Raw genomic sequence first — 6,332 nt, 5'->3', positions numbered from 1 at the left:
CCCGCCGGTAGCCTGGCCCCGCCCCTAGCCCCGCCGGTAGCCTGGCCCCGCCCCTAGCCCCGCCTCGCCGGTAGCCTGGCCCCGCCCCTAGCCCCGCCCCGCCGGCAGCCTCGCCGGCAGCCTGGCCACGTCCCTAGCCCCGCCCCTCCGGCAGCCTGGCCCCGCCCCTAGCCCCGCCCCGCCGGCAGCCTGGCCCCGCCCCTAGCCCCGCCCCGCCGGCAGCCTGGCCACGTCCCTAGCCCCGCCCCGCCGGCAGCCTGGCCCCGCCCCTAGCCCCGCCCCGCCGGCAGTCTGGCCCCGCCCACTGAGGGCGGGGTTCTGAGGTGCCCAGGAGATCTGCTCCCCGCAAGCCCCAAGGGGCTGGGGACTCGCCTGTTGCACCCAGGGGCGGCCCCTCTCCTGCAGGGCGCCTGGCCTGCAAAGGGCAACAGGAGCAGGCGGGTTTGCAGTGCCCCTGCGAGCGGGACCGAGAGGCCGGGACTCCCCAGCCCAGAGAAGAGGGCCTGAGGGGGCTAGGGCAGAGCTGTGTGCAGCTGGTGGGTGAGGAGAGGTGATTTACTTGTCCCCATACATCAGAACTAGGGGGCACCCAATGAAATGAAGAGGCAGCAGGTTTAAAACAAACCCAAGGAAGCTTTTCTCCACTCAGTGCAGTCAACCTGTGGAACTCCTCGCCAGAGGATGTGGTGCAGGCCAGGACTTGAACAGGGTTCACAAAAGAACAAGATAAATTCCTGGAGGTTAGGTCCATCGATGGCCTTTAGCCAGGATGGGCAGGGTTGGTGTCCCTGGCCTCTCTTTGTCAGAGGCTGGAGGTGGGTGACAGGGGAGGGATCACTTGGTGATTCCCTGTTCTCTTCACTCCCTCTGGGGCACCTGGCCTTAGCCGCTGGTGACAAGCAGCTACTGGGCTACGTGGACCTTTGGTCTGAGCTAGTTTGGCAGCTCTTATGTTTTTCCTGGTGGTGCACATGTGCACATGCCTCAGTGCACAGTACAGCATTATTCTGCACATGGATGGGAGCAATGCTCATTCTGAGTTTGAGAGCTCCACCTCCGGGGCGTGGTTATTCTGCCTCCCAATCACCCTGCTTCTCTGGGCATGAGCGAGACACCTCGTTTCCTGTCTCACTTCAGTACTGGCTTTCTGCACCCTCAGGAGACCCACGTGTCCCCTTTGCAAGCTGCACTAGCTCTGCCCTGCCGGCTCCGGGTCCCGGAGATCATTGCAAGACTCGGACCCCTGCTTTAAATGTTGTGGCCACAAGGCGGCAGACTTTGTACATGGAGCAAAGCCCGTTGGTGCTGAGGGTTACGCTAGAGCTGAGACTGAAGCACCCCGCTCCATCCTCCAGGGCTCGAATGAGCAGGTCTAGTGAAGGCTAATTTGAGCTGAGAGGGGCCACGCCGGCAGCCCTGCTTCCACAGGAGTAAGGGAATGCAAGGAAGAGCGTTCTCCCCTCGACTTCCTGCAGCGTGGACAGCGCCAAACGCCGAGTTCAGCTACTTCCGCTTCAGCTCTGCTATGGACGTAGCTGCAGGTGCGGCGCTTAACTCGTCCTTGGCCCACAGTGTAGACGTGGCCTGAGACTCAGGCTTTGCCAGGCCGGATCGCCCCTGAGCTGGTTACACTAATGCCCCTACTGAGCAGAGAGCGAAGATGCAGCCTTTTGTTTCAAACTGTTGCCAGATTTCATTAACAGGTGTTGTTTAGATAGTGAGTAGCGGGAGCTGTCCGGGGCCAGCAGGCTGACACTTCCTCCGGGTGTAGCGGGAGCTGTTCGGGGCCAGCAGGCTGACACTTCCTCCGGGTGTAGCGGGAGCTGTTCGGGGCCAGCAGGCTGACACTTCCTCCAGGTGTAGCGGGAGCTGTCCGGGGCCAGCAGGCTGACACTTCCTCCGGGTGTAGCGGGAGCTGTCCAGGGCCAGCAGGCTGACACTTCCTCCGGGTGTAGCGGGAGCTGTTCGGAACCAGCAGGCTGACACTTCCTCCGGGTGTAGCGGGAGCTGTTCGGAACCAGCAGGCCGACACTTCCTCCGGGTGTAGCGGGCGCTGTTCGGAACCAGCAGGCGGACACTTCCTCCGGGTGTAGCGGGAGCTGTTCGGAACCAGCAGGCCGACACTTCCTCCGGGTGTAGCGGGCGCTGTTCGGAACCAGCAGGCCGACACTTCCTCCGGGTGTAGCGGGAGCTGTTCGGAACCAGCAGGCCGACACTTCCTCCGGGTGTAGCGGGAGCTGTTCGGAACCAGCAGGCCGACACTTCCTCCGGGTGTAGCGGGAGCTGTTCGGAACCAGCAGGCCGACACTTCCTCCGGGTGTAGCGGGAGCTGTTCGGAACCAGCAGGCCGACACTTCCTCCGGGTGTAGCGGGAGCTGTTCGGAACCAGCAGGCCGACACTTCCTCCGGGTGTAGCGGGAGCTGTTCGGAACCAGCAGGCCGACACTTCCTCCGGGTGTAGCGGGAGCTGTTCGGAACCAGCAGGCCGACACTTCCTCCGGGTGTAGCGGGAGCTGTTCGGAACCAGCAGGCCGACACTTCCTCCGGGTGTAGCGGGAGCTGTTCGGAACCAGCAGGCCGACACTTCCTCCGGGTGTAGCGGGAGCTGTTCGGAACCAGCAGGCCGACACTTCCTCCGGGTGTAGCGGGCGCTGTTCGGAACCAGCAGGCCGACACTTCCTCCGGGTGTAGCGGGAGCTGTTCGGAACCAGCAGGCCGACACTTCCTCCGGGTGTAGCGGGAGCTGTTCGGAACCAGCAGGCCGACACTTCCTCCGGGTGTAGCGGGAGCTGTTCGGAACCAGCAGGCCGACACTTCCTCCGGGTGTAGCGGGAGCTGTTCGGAACCAGCAGGCCGACACTTCCTCCGGGTGTAGCGGGAGCTGTTCGGAACCAGCAGGCCGACACTTCCTCCGGGTGTAGCGGGAGCTGTTCGGAACCAGCAGGCCGACACTTCCTCCGGGTGTAGCGGGAGCTGTTCGGAACCAGCAGGCCGACACTTCCTCCGGGTGTAGCGGGAGCTGTTCGGAACCAGCAGGCCGACACTTCCTCCGGGTGTAGCGGGAGCTGTTCGGAACCAGCAGGCCGACACTTCCTCCGGGTGTAGCGGGAGCTGTTCGGAACCAGCAGGCCGACACTTCCTCCGGGTGTAGCGGGAGCTGTTCGGAACCAGCAGGCCGACACTTCCTCCGGGTGTAGCGGGAGCTGTTCGGAACCAGCAGGCCGACACTTCCTCCGGGTGTAGCGGGAGCTGTTCGGAACCAGCAGGCCGACACTTCCTCCGGGTGTAGCGGGAGCTGTTCGGAACCAGCAGGCCGACACTTCCTCCGGGTGTAGCGGGAGCTGTTCGGAACCAGCAGGCCGACACTTCCTCCGGGTGTAGCGGGAGCTGTTCGGAACCAGCAGGCCGACACTTCCTCCGGGTGTAGCGGGAGCTGTTCGGAACCAGCAGGCCGACACTTCCTCCGGGTGTAGCGGGAGCTGTTCGGAACCAGCAGGCTGACACTTCCTCCGGGTGTAGCGGGAGCTGGCTCTTCCATTGGCCGGGCCCCCTGGCTAAGTGCGAAGCCCCTGAGGAGCTGGGCCGGGCTTGGGGGCTTGCGGCAGGGAGGGACTGGACGGAAAGCCCCTGGGGGACTGTGGCGGCCCGGTTGAGCGGAGCTGAGCAGGACTCTGGTGTCGCTGTGCACACTAAGGACGAGTCGCTTCCCCGCCGCTGCTGTCCCCTCAGACTCCCTGCAGCCCTGCCCCCTGAGACGCGGCGGCGCCGCCCGATCAACTCATCGCTGCAAACGCGCTTCCGCTATTCGGTTAGCCGATTCCACCTGGGCCACCGCTCCAGCCGCCTCCCCTGTGGGGCTGGTGACACGCTGCCCCCGCGCCCGCCGGAGCCTGCCCCGAGGGCTGGGTCACCTGTCTGCCCCCCGGGCATTCGCTATGGCACCCAGCCCTCCAGCAGCCTGAGCCACGGGCCCCTCCGGTACTGACTCAGCCTCGTGGTCCCAGCCAGGAGCCCCCCACCTCTCCCCAGGGGCCCTGGCAGGGGGGCAGCAGCGTGAAGGGATTAGAGGGGTCCAAATGTGAGGCGGGTTTATTCCCTGTTACAATTTTGCAAAAGCATTTTGCTTTCTCAGAGGGGGCGGGAACACCCATCTCCCAAGAGCATCTGGCCTGGCCATGTTCCCACTGCCGCCCTGCAGCCAACAGCAACAGCCTGCTTCCCCGCCCCCGCTTCCTCCGCACCCCACTAGAATCGGGGGAGGGGCAGAAAGTGGGGGAGCCCTTTTCTCATGTCCCCTCCCCACACTGTCTCCTCCTTTTACTTTTTCCTATTTTTCCTGCGGAAAAACACAAACAAAGAAGGAGAAAGGAAATAACCGAGAAAACGTTGCTTTTTTCCAGCTTTCCTTCTGCACTCTTCCCGCGGGAGGTTCGAACAAGGAGCGACAGGGAGCGTTAGTTACGGATCTTTTACAAACTTTTTCCTGCTGTGCCACAGAAAGACGTAAAAGCAGGGAGTTGGGGGGAATCTATTTTCTCATAGAAAAACTTAAAAAACAACGCAGGCTAGTAGCACCATAGAGACTAACAAAACATGCAGATGGGATCAGGAGCTTTTGTGGGCTCGGCCCTCTTCTTCCATAACAGGAGTGTTGAAAAGCCAGCTCCAAGTATAAATAAGGGAAGGGCGGGAGCGGAAAAGAAGGAGAAAAAAGACAGTGAGTAGATTCCCAGAGGTCAGATTGTTCAAGTAGTTACAAGAGGCTGATCAGATAAGAACAATTAGCAGCTTCCTTGCTTGGTTGGTTAAGTCATTAGGATGTGGAAGGTAGTTACGTGTGTGTGTGTGTGTGTGTGTGTGTGTGTGTGTGTGTGTGTGTGTGTGTGTGTGTGTCTGTGTCTGTGTCTGTGTGTGTGTCTGTGTGCGTGTCTGTGTCTGTGTGCGTGTGCAGGCATTTGCAGTGCACTTGGGAGCAATGTTTATGCACTTTTATAACTACTTTTGCACTTTTCTAGCAGGAAAAAGCAAGAGAGAGAAACTGTTATCTTTTCCGCTCAATTTCTTGCCCCTTTTTAGAGTGAGACAAAAGTAGCCTCCTCCTCTCTCCTCTTGTCCTCCCTTTCTTTCTGGGTGCTGTGGGGCAGAGCTGTGGGGCCAGGGTGGGGTCAGAGCAGCTCACAGTTTACAATGCTGGTACCTCACGGGGCTGGGGGAGATAAGAACATAAGAACGGCGGTACTGGGTCAGACCTAAGGTCCATCTAGCCCAGTAGCCTGTCTGCCGACAGTGGCCCAGAGAGGGTGGACCGAAGACAATGATCAAGCGATTTGTCTCCTGCCATCCCTCTCCAGCCTCTGACAAACAGAGGCCAGGGACACCATTTTATCCTCTGGCTAATAGCCTTTTATGGACCTAACCTCCATGAAATTATCTAGCTTCTCTTTAAACTCTGTTCTAGTCCTAGCCTTCACAGCCTCCTCTGGCAAGGAGTTCCACAGGTTGACAACACGCTGTGTGAAGAAGAACTTTCTTTTATTAGTTTTAAACCTGCTACCCATTAATTTCATTTGGTGTCCTCTAGTTCTTCTATTTAGAGAACTAATAAATAACTTTTCTTTATCAGCCCTCTCCACACCACTCATGATTTTATAGACCTCTATCATATCCCCCCTCAGTATCCTCTTTTCTAAACTGAAAAGTCCCAGTCGCTTTAACCTCTCCTCATATGGGACCTGTTCCAAACCCCTAATAATTTTAGTTGCCCTTTTCTGAACCCTTTCCAAGGCCAAAATATCTTTTTTGAGTTGAGGAGACCACGTCTGTACACAGTATTCAAGATGTGGGCGTACTCAAGATGCCGAGGAGGAGGATGGGGCTGCAGCAGCAGGCAGATCAGGCACCCCGGGCGTCTCACAAAACGAGGGCAGGGAGGGGCAGGGCAGAATGGCGGCTGCAGCCCGTGGGGGCCCGGAGCTGCCCCCATAAACTTTGCAGCGGACAGAGAGAGCCCGGAGCATGGGCCTGAGCCAAAGGCTGCCAGAGTCGGCCTGTCAGAAGCAGTCATGACCTCCAAGCTCGTGGTGCAGCACCCGGCTGTGCCCCAGGCAGCCTGGCATGGGGGGGACCCGGGGACCCCCAGGAGGCACTGGCTGCACATCCCAGGCAGCGAGAGCCAGGGCATAAAGGCAGCCCCGGGGGCTGGCAGGGGACGGCTCCTGTGCAGCAGGGCAGGGGGATGGATGGAGAGCACCTGTTGGCACAGCCGGGTCAAGGGGGCTGGAAATGGATGGGGGGCAGGGAGGTCCTGGGGTTGGTGAGCAGGGGAGTTGGAT

Source organism: Pelodiscus sinensis, unplaced genomic scaffold, assembly GCF_049634645.1.
Source record: "Pelodiscus sinensis isolate JC-2024 unplaced genomic scaffold, ASM4963464v1 ctg76, whole genome shotgun sequence".
NCBI classification, from domain to species: Eukaryota; Metazoa; Chordata; order Testudines; family Trionychidae; genus Pelodiscus; species Pelodiscus sinensis.
This window is presented reverse-complemented; position numbering follows the sequence as displayed.